Source organism: Meriones unguiculatus, chromosome 1 (genome assembly GCF_030254825.1).
Source record: "Meriones unguiculatus strain TT.TT164.6M chromosome 1, Bangor_MerUng_6.1, whole genome shotgun sequence".
Classification (NCBI taxonomy): domain Eukaryota; kingdom Metazoa; phylum Chordata; class Mammalia; order Rodentia; family Muridae; genus Meriones; species Meriones unguiculatus.
This window is the reverse complement of record NC_083349.1, coordinates 173,940,972-173,958,053: the sequence shown is the minus strand read 5'-3', so window position 1 is coordinate 173,958,053 and position 17,082 is coordinate 173,940,972.

Below are 17,082 nucleotides of genomic sequence, written 5' to 3'. Positions count from 1 at the left end.
TCAAGCTCACTCAAGCTCAGAGATTCACCTGCCTCAGCCTTGCAAGTGCGAGGATTAAAGGCATGGGCCAACATAGACCAGCTTGTTTCTTGTTTTGTTTTGTTTTGTTTTTAAAATTTATTTTATTTTTATGTACATATGCCATACGTGTGTGTGTGTGTGTGTGTGTGTGTGTGTGTGTGTGAATTGGATCCACTAGAATTTGAGTTACAGACCAGACAGTTGTGAGCTGCCATGTATGTGCTGGGAATTGAACCAGGGTCCTCTGGAAGAGCAGCCAGTGCTAGTCACCGCTGAGCCATCTCTCCAGCCCTCCTTGCTTTGTTTTTTAAGAGAGAAAGAGAAAAAAAGAACATAATGCTGGGTGGGTAGATCTGGAAGAGTTGCAGAAAGGAAAACATGATCAAAATATATTGGTGACCTTTATTAAAATGATAAAAAACAAGTATGAGACATCATACCTAGATAAAAGTTTTCTAAGCTTTGGTTTTCCCTAAATAATACCACAAAAGACAAACTAAAACATGTGCCTGTTATCAGAGGATAAGAGTTTTCTCCTTTCACTACATGGGTCCTGAGGACATTAAATCTAGTCATCAGGCTTGGTAGCAATTACCTTAACCTTCTGAGGCACATCACTTGTTTTAATAGTCATATTTTCTTTTAAAAATTGTCTCTAGGCTGGTAGTTCAATTGGTAGAGTGCTTATCTAGTTAATATGTACAAAGCCCAGATCCACTTCACCACATAAAATCAGGCAAGGAAACTGAGACAGGAGGATCAGAAATTTACAATCAGGCTAGACTACAGAGCAAGGTCAAGGTCAGCTTAGGTTACATGAGATTCTTTCTCAAAATATATAAATAAATCAAGTAAAGCAAACCTGATACCAAATTGCCCTGAACTTTATTTAAATGTGATTTTTTTTTTCAGTGTGAAACAGTGAACACAGGGCCTTCAGCATGCTGGGCTACACTACCACCAAGCTACATCCTCAGCGCATTAAAGTCACTGGAGTCATGGACTTCTAATTTCTTGGTCTTTGTTTCCACTTGTAGACATATACTTCATAGGGATACTAAGAGAAAGTAAGGTGAAAGTTTTATATATACAAAATCTTACGGTGAGAGCAAAGAAAATTAAATCTATAACTCCAAATTCCATTTTCTTCAATGACTTTCCCTAACTAAAATTCTATTGCTGAAGCAGGAGGATCACAAGTTCCAAGCCAACCTAGACTAGAGCAAGACCAAGTCTCAGAACACCATCAATAACAACAAAAATTTGAATCTTAAGGCTGGAGAGATGGCTCCGTGGTCAACAGCACTGTCTGTTCTTCCAGAGGTTCCCAGCAACCACGTGTAGCCTCACAACCATCTATACAGGGATCCAACGCCCTCTTATGGCATGCAAGTAACCTACAGATAGAGCACTCATATGTATAAAATAAATAAAATAATTCTTTTAAAAAATTTTGAGTCTTAGATAAATAATTACCAATGTTTTACTTGGTTTTATTTAGAGTTGTTTGGTTGATTTGGTTTTTTTTTTTTTTTTTTTTGTTACAGGGTCACAATGTGTAGTTAAAACTGTCATTGATATTCCTTTGCAGCTGAAAATGACCTTCAATTCCTCACCTTCCCTGTCCTTATCTGTCAAGCTGGGATTACATGTGAGTGTACCCATGCCTTGTTGGATAATGTGTTAGGATGAGTATGTACTGGCGCTCAGAAAACAACCTCTGGTTTGATCTTCAGTGTGTGTGTGTTGGGGGGGGGGGAGTTCTTTTTCCTGTAAGTATTTACTTTTATTTTATATGTCTAAGTATTTTTGTCTGTCTGTATGTAAGTGCACCACTTACATGCCTAGTGCCCACAGAGGCAAGAAGAGGACATCAGATTCCCTGGAACTGGAGTTATAGATGGTTGTGATCCACAGTATGGGTGCTGGGAAACCAAACTTAGGTCATCTACAAGAGCAGCAAGTGCTCACAACAATGGAGTCAACTCTCCAGCCATTTTATGTGGGTTTGTGTACAGGCACTCTGAGGCCATAAGAAGATAATAGATCCCCTGGATAGAGTTACAGACAGTTGTGTGCCTCCCCACATGAGTGCTGGGAAGAGAACTTGGATCTTCTGCAAGAGCAGTGTACACTCTTAACTGTTGATCCATCTTTTTAACCCTGTGGTGATTTGAATAAGAATGGCAGCAGGCTCATATATTTGAGTGCTTAATCACTATTTGAAAGGATTAGAAGGATTAGGAGGTGTGGCCTTGTTGGAGGAAGTATGTCAGTGGGGGTAGGCTTTGAGGTTCCAAAAGCCCATGCCAAGCAAAGAGTTTCTCTCTTGTGGATCAAGATACAGCTCTCAGCTGTTGCTCTAGCACCATGCCAGCCTGCCACCATGCTCCCTGCCATGATGATTATGGAATGACCTCTGAAACTGTATGCAAGTTCTCAATTAAATATTTTCTTTTATAAGAGTTGCCTTCATCATGGTGTCTAGTCAAAGCAATAGAACAGTGACTAAGACAAACCCTAAGAATTTCTTTTTATAATTTTTTTAAAGGATAGTCTCATGGGAATGGAGAGATGGCTCATTGGTTAAGAGCACAAGCTGGTCTTCCAGAGCAACTGAGTTTTGTTCCAAGCACTCACGTACATGAAGGCAAAACTCGCACATAATATTATAAATTGCTGGAGAAATAGCTTGGCAGTAAAGAGCACTTAACTGCTCTTCCAGAGGACCTGAATTCAATTAGTACCCATATAGGACACTACCTGTAACTTCAACTCTAACTCCTGGGGCTTCAACACCTGTGGGCATATACACCCAACATGCACACATGCAGATGAATAAAAAAATAATAAAATTGAAAAAAAAGTAAATATTTAAAAGGGATAGAATTTAATCTGCCCAGGCTGGCCTTGAACTTTCTATGTAACTGAATGTGAGCCTGAACTTCTGATCTTTTTCTCTTTACTGCCCAAGTGTGGGGATTACATAAGTATGCTCATCATAAGTATCATCCCTGGCCTTCAAAGTTACCATTTCTTTACCTGATCATACTGTGCAGAATGTGATCTTGGATATTCCATAAAATCAAATTTGATCGGTATGTATACACAAAATCTGGTATTCAAATGCTCATAGCAACTTTATTTAGAATAATCCCCTAAACTGGGTGGGGTAGCACATGCCTGTAATCCCAAGACTTAGGGAGGCAGAGGCAGGAGGAGCTCTGTGAGTTCAGTGTCAGCACAGTCTATGAAGTGAGTCCAGGACAACCAAAGCTACACAGAGAAACCCTGTCTCAAAAAAAAAAAAAAAAAAAAAAAAAAGACTCCCTGTCTTCATTAGGGTGTTTGTTGCTTTGAAGAGACATGGAAAACTTTTAATTGGGCCTGGTTTATGGTTCAGAGGTTTAGTCCATTATCATCATGGCAGGAAGCATGGTGACATGCAGACAGACATGGTCCTGGAGAGATAGCTGAGAGTTCTGCATCTGGATCTTAAGGCAGCAGGATGTGACTGTGACACACTTTCTCCAACAAAGCCACATCTACTCCAGCAAGGTACAGTGCCATTCCCTGTGAGCCTCTGAGAGCTATTCTCTTTCAAATCACCACATCCTCCTCAAAAAAGGTGAGGGCTGAAGAGATGGCTTGATGGCTAAGAGTGTGATCTGGTCTTGAAGAGGACCAGGGTTCAGTTCCTAGCATCTTTATGGCACTCAGAGTTCTGGGTAACTCTAGTCTCACGGGATCTGATGCCTTCTTTTTGGCCCCAGGCACCAGACATGCATTCATGCATACACCGCCATGTATACACTGGGGCAAACATTCATAAACAGAAATTAAAAATAAGTCCTTAAAACAAAAAGGTAGGAATAAGACTGAGTTTATATATATATACACATACACATACATGTACAAATACATGTTCACATACATATACATATGAACTTGGGAGGCTGAGGCCTTCAGAGTACAAGGCCAGCCAGGACTATGCAGGGAGACTCTCAACCCACCCTCTTCAAAAAAGTAATGTTATATCACTCTAGTGTGTTCTTGGCTCCTCTATTTGTTTTGTTTTTAACTACATCCCCGGCCATTCTCAAACTTATCAAAAGATTATTAATTTCTTGCTTAAGTGCTCATTGGAGATTTCCTTGTCCCTACACAGTTATAATAAATGATGCGTTTTATTTGGCAATGAAAATTAGGAAATACACTGCAGATATAGCTCAGTGGTAGAGAACACTTACCTAGCAAGCATGAGGCCCTGGGTTCTTTCTGCAGCACTGCAAAAGGAGAACAGATTACAAAAGGATGGGTCGAGTTATGATTCAAGTACTGCAAAGGTGCTTGACTACACAGCCTTCCATAGCTCTGGTTGATATTTGTGTCTGAACTTCAAACCAGCCTTTGCTCTATGCTGTGAGATCCTCCATTCTGACTGCTATACTATGTGCAGTTTCTGGTGCAACTGAGTCTCACTTTAGAACCAAAGAACCATCAGTAGATTCAGGTCTCCATGCCCAGGTCACCTTATAGCTCTCCTCCACTAACCCCCTGAACTGGATGAAGGAGTGAGGTTGAAATTCAAGCAGAACATCTCAGTGCCAGCCAGAGAGCTAACAGACCAGCTGGCCATTTTTTTTCCTCTCTTTTCTCTCCTCGGCAAGATGGGAAGCTGCATCCCCCTCCCCTCTTTCTCAGGACTCCAACACTTCCCACTGCTTTCTTCCTTTCCACCCTCCTGGCTGCCTCTCTCAGTGCTGCCAGGTTGCCATGCCAATAAGGTTCCCATGGTTACTAGGAGGCGCTGCCACATTCCCATAGGCAGCTTCTATCTACTCAAAGGAAGGGGTGCTGTTATTGCCTCCAGGGTCAAACAAATAGATATATAAGTACAAAGGGACAGAAGTGGTCTCAGCCCAGAGGCTTTTGGAGGAAGAATGTTGTAAAAGTCTGCAGTCTCCAGGCCAGACCTTAGACAGAATCCTGCTGCCTCCACTCAAGCTTTCTCTCTCCTAAACCTAGGGAGAGAGGAGCCTGGCACTGGTTCAAGCCCATTGTTTTACTTATTGTGGGGTCCAAATAGACACCGCATTGTGAGGCTCATTGTTAATATGTAAATAATGGATACATCTGTGCTCCCTGAGTAGCAAGGAAACTCACAAAATGCAAAGTAGGCTGTGCCCTGCCTTTAGTTAGGGTGTCTTGCCTGCTTTTCTATGCACGGTACTATGTGGTGCTCTTCCTGTACAGGCTGTCTCAGGCCATACCTGGTTTTTGTTTCTTTTTAAAACAAAATTTGTTTTCTTAAAAAAAAGTGTAAAATTCAAAAATAAAAAAATATGAAAAAACATTTACAATTTCAAAGTTACAATATGCTTCCCAGCACTTGTAAGGTAGAGGCAAGGGGCTTAGAGTGTCAAAGTTATACATAGTGAGTTCAAAAGAAGTGCGAGCTATAAGAAACCCTGTCTTAGAAAGAAAAACATGGGTCAGGAGGCAGTGGCACATGTTATTAATTCCAGCACTTGGGAGTCAGAGGCAGGCAGCTCTCTAAGGCAGGCTGGTCTACATATCAAGTTCCAAACAGAAAGAAAGAAAGAAAGAAAGAAAGAAAGAAAGAAAGAAAGAAAGAAAGAAAGAAAGAAAGAAAGGAGGAAGGAAGGAAGGAAGGAAGGAGGAAAGAAAGAGAGAGAAAGAGAGAGAGAGAAAGAGAAAGAGAGAGAGAGAAAGAAAGAAAATAATAATAAACAATACAATATGTGGCTTAAATGTTTTATTTTACACGTAATTAACAGATAATAATTGCACATGTTTGTGGGCTATAGTGTGATGATTTAATACATATATACAAAGTATAATGGGAAATCTGAGTAATTAGTAGTTCCATCCTAAGGAGTTCTCAAATCTTTGTGTTGAGAACCTTCAAACTCCTGTTTGTTAGAACTTTATAAAATTCAGAGACCTACTGACCTTGTTGGATCAATAGATGAAAATGATTGCTGCCAGGACTGACAACTGGAGTTTGAACCCCATAGTCCATATGGTAGAGAGAACTGTCCCCCCAAAGTTTTTCTCTGACCTTTTACAAATGGGCCCTGGAACATATGCATGCACACACACTCACACCCACTTAACCTCCCACACACAAATAAACACATATAATTTTTTAAATGAAAAGGCTGTAGCTTTGGCTCCATGGGAGGACTCTTGCCTAGCATATGCAAAGTCCTAGATCTGACACCCAATCTCTCATCAAATAAACTAATATGCATAAACAAATACATATGTCTGTGTGCAGCAGCTTATTCTCCTAATGTAATTACATTTTGATACCCGTTTTCCAACTCCTATCACATAATTGTAAAAAATCATTTCGAATTTATTTATTGTTGTGTGTATGTTTGTGTGTGTGTGTGTGTGTGTGTGTGTGTGTGCATGATTGGGGGATATGCATGACACAGAACACGTGCAGACTTTAGAAGATTACTTTGTAAAGTTGGTCCTGTCCTTATACCTTTATGTGAGTTCCCAGGGATTAAACTCAGGTCTCCAGTTTAATATGGGAAGCTCCCTCATCCACAGAGTCATCTTTCCAGTCCCAACATTTAAAAATTTTTTAATTCTTTATTAATTACACTTTATTCACTTTGTATTCCCCCTGTGGTACCCTCCCTCCTCCTGTCACAATCCCTCCCTTCCTTCCCCCTCTGTATGCATGCACCTCCCCAAGTCCCCTGATAGGTGAGGTCTTCTTTTCCTTGCTTCTGATCCTAGTCTGTTAGGTCTCATCAGGAGTGGCTGCATTGTCTTCTTCTGTGGCCTGGTAATGCTGCTTCCCCCTCAGGGGGAGGTAATTAAAGAGCAGGCCAATCAGTTCATGTCAGAGACAGTCCCTGTTCCTATCACAATGGAACCCATTTGGATACTGAACTGCCATGGGCTACATCTGTGCAGGGGTTCTAGGTTATCTCCATGCATGATCCTTGGTTGAAGTATCAGTCTCAGGAAAGACCCCTGTGCTCAGATTTTGTGGTTCTGTTGCTCTCCTTGTGTAGTTCCTGTCCTCTCCAGATCTTACTGTTTCCCACTTCTTTCCTAAGATTCCCTGCACTCTGCCCAAAGGTTGCCCATAAGTCTCAGCATCTGCTTTGATAGTCTGCAGGGCAGAGCCTTTCAGAGGTCCTTTATGTCAGGCTCCTGACTTGTTCCCTCTTTTCTCCTTCTTCTGATGTCCATCCTCTTTGCCTTTCTGGATAGGGATTGAGCATTTTAGCAAGAGTCCTCCCTCTTGATTAGTTTCTTTAGGTGTACAGATTTTAGAACTCAAGAAGTTAAACAGCAACAAATCAAGCAATCCAATTGAAAAATGGAGTCCAGAGCTTAACAGAGAAATCTCAATAGAGGAATATCAAATGGCAGAGAAACACTTAAAGAAATGTTCAACGTCCTTAGTCATAAGGGAAATGCAAATCAAAACAACCTTAAGATTTCGCCTTACACCCATCAGAATGGCTAAGATCAAAAACTCAAGTGACAACACATGCTGGAGAGGTTGTGGAGAAAGGGGAACCCTCCTCCATTGCTGGTGGGAATGTAAACTTGTACAACCACTCTGGAACGCAATCTGGCACTTCCTCAGACAACTAGGAATAGCACTTCCTCAAGATCCAGCTATACCACTCCTAGGCATATACCCAAAAGAGTCTCAAGTATACAACAAGGACATTTGTTCAACCATGTTTGTAGCAGTTTTATTTGTAATAGCCAGAAGCTGGAAACAGCCCAGATGCCCCTCAGTTTAGGAATGGATACAGAAATTGTGGTACATATACACAATGGAATATTACTCAGCAATAAAAAAACAAGGAAATCATGAAATTTGCAGGTAAATGGTGGGATCTGGAAAAGGTCATCCTGAGTGAACTATCCCAGAAGCAGAAAGATGCACATGGTATATACTCACTCATATAGACATATAAAATAGGATAAACCTACTAAAATCTGTACACCTAAAAACATTTTTAAAAAATACTTTTATTTATTTTATGTATGTACACCTGCATGACAGAAAGGAGCATCAGATCACATTAGATGGTTGTGAGCCACCATGTGGTTGCTGGGAATTGAATGCTGGACCTCTGGAAGACCAGCCAGTGCTCTCAACAGCTGAGCCATCTCTCCAGCCCTTAAAAAATTATTTTATGTTTATGAATATGTTTGTGTCTCTCTGTATGTGTGCATGTGTGCAGGTACCCACAGAGACCAGAAGAGGGCATCAGATCTTCTGGAATTAGATGTCTTTGTGAGCCTGTGACATGGGAGCTAGGAAAAATTTGAGCAGCAAGCACTCTTAAGCAGCAAGTACTCCTAACCACAGAACCAGCCCTCCAAAAGATTTTTTGAATCAGTTTAGTTATTTCAGTACTTTGACATTATGAAAATTTTCTCTCTTTTATCAGCAATAAATAAAACAATTATTACTCAAAAAACAGATTTACTTGTTAACAGAATCAAAGGTCTGGGCTGCAAGCCACTGTCAAATTTGGGAAAAGAGAATTGGTAGAAAAAAGCAAGATGTATTAAAAAAAATAGTACAGAAGAGGGTCCAACTTTTCAGAGCTCCACAGCAAGAGGCTCAGAAGACTGAACGGCTTTGATGGGTAGAGAAAGGAGGGACAGTGAGGCTACAGATGGAGTGGCTGGGTCTCCCTAAGCCAGAACAAGACAACAGACCTGGACTTCCACAGGCTACTGCTGAGGAAGGGGGCTACAAAGGCCATTTGGGCTAGGTGACTAAATACAAATTTGACTAACCATAGGGGCAGCTTTTTTCTTTCTTTCTTTTTTTTTTTTTTTTTTTTGACAGCCAGAAAATTAGGGATGGTGGGAGGGCAAAAGAGACTGAGAGTAAAGGAATTTTAATTCAGAACATGGCTGTTCTGGCAAGAGATCACATCCAAAGGCCTTCTAGGTCTGTGTGATCTGGCTGAAATACAAACACACCTTTAATACAGAAGACAGACAAACAAATCTGCGTTCAAGGCCAGCCTGATATAGAGTAGTTTCTGGTAAAGAAAAGCTAGGTCCAGGCCGGGTGGTACATGCCTTTAATCTCAAAAGTTGAAGGTAAACTTAGTTTGTAGAGGGAAGCACCCTGGGGTTGGAGAGATGGCTCAGATCTCTCAGAGAGAACTGTCTGTTCTTTCAGAGGTCCTGAGTTCAATTCCCAGCAACTACATGGTGGCTCACCATCATCTATAATGAGATCTGGTGCCCCCTTCTGGCCTGCAAGCATACATGCAGAGAGAACACTGTACACATAATAAATTAATTAATTAAAAAAAGAAAGAAGCACCCATGTTTGAAAGTGGTGTCTAATTGAGTGGCAGAAAAAGTGAAAGATTTGACAGAATAGGATACACCCAACTCTCTTGAGAACAGAAAAGAAAGGGAAGCTACTTAAGGGAGCAATACAGAGAATAAGGAGAGAGGAGACAGTTTTACTGGGACAGTAATAGACAGACAGGTTGCAGAGAGTGAACTCAAATGAAGACCGAATGAGCCAGAGAACCAGAAGAAGCAGAATCTTAGAAAAGATTACTGAAAAGCCAGATTGAATAAACTAGCTAGGAGAAGAGTTTGAGCCAGAACTGAACCAGCCAGTCCACAGCTCAGTAAAAACAAAAAGGGGTGAGCTTATTAAGCAGTAAGTATCAAAGGTTGAGAACATTCTAGGCCTAGGTTAGATTGTATGGAGGGTAGAAGCTTCCAAGACTAGGCCTAAGTTAGCAGACAGAGGCAGTAAGCCTCTGAGACTACAACTGAAACAGGAGAGTAAGAATTCCACATTGCAGCCAGTCCTGAAGATACCTGATAAGCTAGGGTCAAATGGAAGGGGAGGAGGACCTCCCCTATCAGTCGACTTGGAAAGGGGCAGGGAGGAGATGAGGGAGGGAGGATGGAATTGGGAGGGAATGAGGGAGGGTGCAATGGCTGGGATACAAAGTAAACAACCTGTGATTAATATAAAAAAATAAAAATTAAATAAAAAAAGGATTCCTTTTACACTGTCAGCTTGACACAAGCGAGAACTGTGTGAGAGTAGGAGACCTCAATTAATAAATTGCCTGCATAAAACTGGGCTGTAGGTAAGCTTGTATGGAATTTTATTAATTAGTAACTGATGGGTAAGGGCACAACCCACTGTGGGGTGGTCCCACCCTAGGCTGATGGTCTTAGGTACTATGAGAAGAAATAAGCCAGTAGGCACCACTCAACCACGGCCTCCACATCAGCTCCTGCCTCCAGATTCCTGCTCTGCTTGAATTCTATCCTGACTTCCTTGGATGATGGAAGTGTAAGCAAAACAGGCCCTTTCCTCCTCAAATTGCCTTCGGTCACGGTATTTCATCACAGCGGTAGTCACCATAACTAAGACAGATAGCATCTGACCTAGTAATTCTATTATTGGGTAAATACATACCTATGACAGATGAAAATACATGTCAGCATTAAAACTCGTACCCAAAGTTGTTGTTTAAAAGAAGGAACATCCCATCCATTCTATTCTACCAATAGAGTCAGGAGGCAGATGCTGGGGTGCAAACCTGCTAGCTCAGAGAGGCAGAGAAAGTAACCATCTAACCTTCCTTCTTAACTCAGGTCTGGATGGAAAAAACCAAAAGGCTCGCTAGCTCAGCTGAGTGCACAGGAGCAAAAGGCCAAAAAAATCCCAAGTCCAAAGGCTTGCTAGCTCAAATCCCAAAAAGCCAGGGAGCTGAGGAGCTGAAGCCTAAACTAAAGCCAGAGCTTGAGCTAATAGCCCTTTCGTCTCCATGCTGTCTTAAATACCCCTCAACTCAAAGTCCCTCCTACCCTTTAATCCCTGTCAGCTGGTTTCTTGCTCTGCCTCTTGACCTAGGGTTAATTTATTAAATCCTGTGTACAGAAACCTCTTGGATTAAAGGTGTGTGATAGGGCTCAACCACAGCAAAGAAAAGGGTTTTACAGTTCACAATTTTGGGGTTCACAATGGGATCGAATATCCTGCAATACACAGCCAGGTGTGGTGGTTTATGCTTATAATCTCATCACTTGGTAGATTGAAGTAGGAGTGTATCTGGAGACCAGCTTCGGCTATATACTGAATTCAAAGCAAATCTGGGCTACTGAGTAAGATATTTCATTTCAGAGATAGAGATAGATAGATAGATAGATAGATAGATAGATAGATAGATAGATAGAGATAGAGAGATAGAGAGTGAGAGAGAGGGAACACAAATAGCCAACAAATGTTATTGAATTGACAAGTAATATGTGGTATATTTATGATATATATATGTATATGTTATAGTTATAGTACTCAGTCATAAAAATGAATTAGGTATGAACACATACTACAATACAAACAAACCTTGAAAACATTACGTAAGTGAAAGAAGCCAGACACAAAAGGCTTATTGTCTGACTCCATGATATAAAGCATCTAGAATAAACAGAATATAGAATCTTAGCATGGTGTCATGCACCTGTAATCCTAAAACTGGGGGTGGGTCTGAAGCAGGAGGATATTCAGTGCAGTGTCAGTGTGGGCAACTTAACGTGACCATGTCTAAAAAATGACATGGGAGTGAGACAGGGCAAGAGAAAATGAAAAGGACTGAAATTCCTTATAGACATGTGTGAAAATATCAAAGAATAAAATAACAAAAATAAAATAACAAAAAAATAAGCAAATAAAACAACAACAACAAAAAAATGAGGTTGGGGTCACTCAGTGTCAAGTAACTTGCCTGACAGGCACAAGGGCCTGTGTCCAATCCCCACCATTGTGAAAAACAAAACAAAACAAAAACAGTAAAATTAGGTAAAACAGAAACACTAACAAAAAAAAAATCACAGATTTTCAGAGGGTAGATTCTAGCTCAATAAAACTGATTCTGAGACATGAGCATGGTAGCGAATGCCTGTAATCCCAGCCACTCAGCAGGCTGAGGCGGGTGGACCTGGAGTTCAAGGACAGTCCTCAAGGTACAGCCAGACCCAGTCTCAGAAACAACAAAATTGTTCAGCAGGTAAAGGCAGCCAGGACCCACAGGGTGGAAGGAGAGAACTTACTCCTGCAAGGTGTTCTCTGACCTCTACACATACACTCAAGTAATCCCACCTATGCAAGCTTGCATACGTGCACACATGCGCACGCAGAGACACACACAGACAAGTAAATAAATAAATAGTGAAACATTTTAAAGGCTGTCCTTGTTTTGTATCTATCATCTATCTATCTATCTATCTATCTATCTATCTATCTATCTATCTATCTATCTATCTATATCTTGTTAGAACTCTAGACCTTAAGCATACTAGCCAAGCAAGTGAGCTATGCCTAGATCTCTAACATTTGGGAAGTAGAGACAGAGGGACCAGGGAATTGAGGTTATCTTCAGCTACCAGAGTATCTACAGGCTGGCCTGTGCTACAACAGCAGCAGCAGCAACAACAACAGTCTTAAGATGGTATTTAAGTCTTAGCTAACTTCAGGGTAGGAAGTATGAGTAGGAAGTAAAAAGAGAAGAGAATGGAGGGGAGGAGAGGAGAGGGAAGAGTAAAGAGGAGAGGACAAGGGCATGAGACCTAGCCTCGTCCTCTAGCACCTCAAACAAACAGAAGAAAACAACAGCAGCAATAACAAACACTCCCCAGATCAGCTAGCCTATATTATACACTTGACTCATGGTGGCTGGAGGGTCCACACAGTGTGATTCCTACCTACATCCTGGTGAGGAACCCATGGCTGTATCACAGCATCATGGCCTAGTAGTGGACAGGAAAATAGCTGTGTGCAGAGGTGGCCAGACACAATATGCTTTTGCTCTTCATTTGTTTTCTCCGGTTTCCTTTTATTCTCACTCTCTTTTGTGTAAAAGTAACTTTTATTTGCCTGATGTAATTGTCACCTCAGAGCTTTACTGCCTCGGACTGATAACCTAGGCACAGTCCTGCAAGTTTCTAGCCTTGGAACAATCTAACCTAGATCTAGAATGTTTTCAGCCTCTGAGACTTACTGCTTAATAAGCTCACCCTTTCCTGTTCTTCCTGAGCTCTGGATGGCAGGTTCAACTCAGCTGTCCTGGCTCAAACTCCGCTCCAAGCTGACTGATTCAAGCTGGCTTTTCTCTCAGCCTCTGGGTTGCTTTGGTTGGCATCAAACTTAACTCCAGCAGTCGGCTCTAATTTTCTGGCTCCTCACTCTGTTTGTTCGTTCTGACTTCATCTGTGTTTAGCTTGTTTTGTCTTCAAATTCTCTCTGTAAAACTGTCTCCTCTCCCTCTCATTCACTGTGCTGTTCCCTTAAGTAGCTTCCCTTTACTTTTTCTTCTTGTGATAGTTGGGAGTATCCTTTTCTGTCAAATCTCTCTTGGATTATCACTTTTTCTGCCACCTAATTAGACATCACTTTCAAATATGGATTCTTCTTTCTACAAACTAACTTCACCTTCATTGTTTGGGATTAAAGGTATGGACCACCATGCCTGGACCTAAGCTTTTCTTTACCTGAAACTTGCTCCAGGCTGGCCTTGAACTCAGGGATCTGCTCACCTCTGTCTCCTGCAAGTAAAAGGATATGCCACCACTGCTCAGCGTGTCTGCATTCCAGTTGGATCACACAAACCTACAAGGTCTTTGGATGTGATCTCTTGTCAGAACAGCCGTGTTCTGAATTAAAATTTCTTTAAACTTTTAAAAATCTATTTATTTATTGGTTTTTGTTTTGTCTGAGACAGGGTCTCATCCTGTGGCTAGTCCAGAATGGTCTGGAACTCACTATGTAGCTCAAGCTGGCTTGAACTCATAGTAATCCTCCTGCCCCAGCTTCCCAATAATGGGGATTCACCCCAGTGTGTGTCTTTACAACAACAGCTCTTACAAGAGCTGGGTCTCTTCCCAAGATCAACATTAGTCCCTTCCAAGGACAATCACAGCTAATCATTACACAGTAAGTTCCCTCTGTCCAAGCTTCTTCTACCCCTCACACAGGGTCTACACCTCCAGCAATGAGCCTTTGGGCAACACTCAAATCATTTCCAGATCATTGCAGTCCCAGATACATACCATGTTTTCCTGGCAAGATTCTTCTTTGTTCTCGCTTTATTATATCAACAATGGAGATAAAAGTATAACATCCACTGGCTTATATGAGAAAATGTGAGGGGCTGGAGAGATAGCTCATCTAAGATGACTGGCTGAGGACCCAGGTTTGATTCCCAGCACCCACATAAAGGCTCACAACCATCTGTAACTCCAGAAGCGGGATGCCCTTTTCTGGCCTCCAATGTTTAGGGGATATCTGTGGAATCATGAGAAACACATATTTGGTTTCTGTCCCCAGTTCCTGGTGCAGTGTCCTAAATTGGAATTTACCAAAAAAAAAAAAAAAAAAAAAAAAAAAGAGCATCTTTTGTTAGTTATAAGTGTTCATAATGAGCCTCTTTCAATCCTACATAAATTTATATAGAGAATATGTGAAGGGCTGGAGAGGTGGCTCAGTGTTTAGGATCCTTGGCTGTTCTTCCGAAGAGCTCGAGCACTCATACTGGGTAGCTCACAACTGACTGTAACTACAGTTGCAAGGCATCCAACATCCTCTTCTGGCCTTCCCAGGCATTCCCACACAGGTGGCACACACACGCATGTGTGCTTGCTCACAAACAGACACACAAACACACACCTCAGGAATAAAATGATTAAAATCTAAAATTAATCATATCATAGGCATTAAATTTTTACAAAGGTAGAAATGGTGGTACACACCTTTAATCCCATCATTTGGGAGGCAAAGGCAGGTAGATCTCTGTGAGTTTGAGGGTAGTCTGATCTACATAGAAAGTTCTAGGCCAGCCAGGACTATATAGTGAGGTTTCATCTAAAGAAAAGGAACCAACACAGTGCCTCAGTAGGTAAAGGCACTTGCTATGAAGCCCGACCTTAGCTCAATTCCTGGAACCCATGTGGAAGGAGTAAATGGACTCCTGAGAGCTGTTTTCTGACCTCTGTAAATTTCCAGTGATGTGCTTGAATACACACACATAGTTTTAAAATGTGCATAAAGTTAGAAAAACAACATATGATGTATAGAAATTTTAATGCATTACACACATTATGTATCGTGGGGCAAAATCACTCTTGGTGGAACCCTAGATAGCTTCAGGATGGTCACCACAAAGACCAAATCACAGTGAAAGGACTGGGATTTTCAGCTCTCTTCACTCTTCTCAAAGAACAGGAAAGAGACTAGAGACTGACTTAATTCCTGATGACTTAATAAATCCCTAAATAACAGGGTTCATAGAACCTTCTGGGTTAGTGAACACATCCACATGCCAGTAGGTGGCATCCCAGAGAAGCATGGAAGCCGGGAGGGAGCCTAGGCTGACTTGGAACTCAGTATGTAACCCAGGTTAGGCTTGACTGGTTAGCAGTCCTCCTGCTTCAGTCTCCTGACTACGAGGAATACAAACACGAGCCACCATGCCCACTACCATTTTGCTAATTGTTACTAAGTTGTATCTTCATTCCTCTCTTTTTCTCTCCCTGTCTCTGCTAGGCTCACCTTGGTCTTGCTACATATCTGAGGACGACCTTAAACTAATCCTCCTGTCTTCAGGTTATACCTTTGTTTACTTGGGGACACAGACCTGCTATGTACCTTAGGCTGGTGTCAAGTTTATGATCCACCCAGTCTCTGGGTGCTGGCAGGAATTATAGGCATGTTACACCATACCAGCCAGCATTTTATTCTTCGTAATAACCCAGTACATACAAGGTTCCCTGAAGTTCTGTGAGCCATTGTAGCAATTACCAACCCCCGAGGAGAATATCATGAAAACTACCAATTTATAGCTGGTTAGCTAGAAGTATGGTGTTTGGGATGTTGCCTACCCTCACAAATGTCTCTGACTGAGCTTAACTAATGGCATCTGACATCAACTCTAGGTACAGAGTGTTAGGATTTAATTGAATTTGTGAATCCCATTTGGTGTCAAAGGATTGGAAAGCTGGTGTGAAAATATAAACGTATTTAGTACCATCAAGAACACCAGCGTAACTATGGATATCTGATTCTAAACTATCTATCCCTGTTCTGAGATACTTTATAATACTGTAAACTGTAAGTACCTGATAGTCATGTGGACTAATACATACAAATCAATTCTGTGAAAGTGAAAGTTGACTTTTTCTTCTCTAACCTTAAAAAAAAATGGTGAATTAGAGCACTTGGGAGGCAGAGGCAGTTGTATCTTTATGAGTTTGAGGCCAGCCTGGCCTACAGAGTGAGTCCAGGACAGCCAGGGCTAATTAGAGAAACTTTGTCTTGAAAAACCAAATAAATTGAGAATAGAATAGAATAGAACAGAATAGAATATTATAATAAAAATGGTGGGTTAGGTTGGCCTGGTAGTCCATACCTACGATCTCAGCCCATGACTGGAGGACTAATAATTCCCAGCCAAAGCCAAACACGGTGGGTGCTTCATACCTGCAGTCCCTGTTCTTGAAAGGCTGAGTAGGAGGACCACAAGTTCAAGGCTAGCCTGGGATACACAGAGACCCTGTTTCAACAAAACAAAACAAATAATAAAGGCAGATTGGTGTCTCTTGTAAATTCACTTCCCCCAGGGTGAAAGACATTGCTCAGTAGCATAAAAGTAGCCTGTCAGGTTTTCTTTTTTTTTTTTTTTTTTTTTTTTCATATAAATCTGTAGGGAATTGCTTATATTATCAAACTGGTTTCCTCACTAATAATTCATTAAATCTCGTTTGTTTGTCTGTTTGTTTGTTTTTCCAAGACAGGGTTTCTCTGTGTAGCTCTGGCTGTCCTGGGCTTACTTTGTAGACCAGGCTGGCCTCAAACTCACAGTTATTTGCCTACCTTTGCCTCCCTGAGTGCTAGGACTACAGGCGTGTACCACCACAGCCTGCTAATTCATTAACTCTTAAATTTTAAAAATCTGTATGCAAGCAACGTGTAGTGGCTCACACTTACAATCTTTTTAC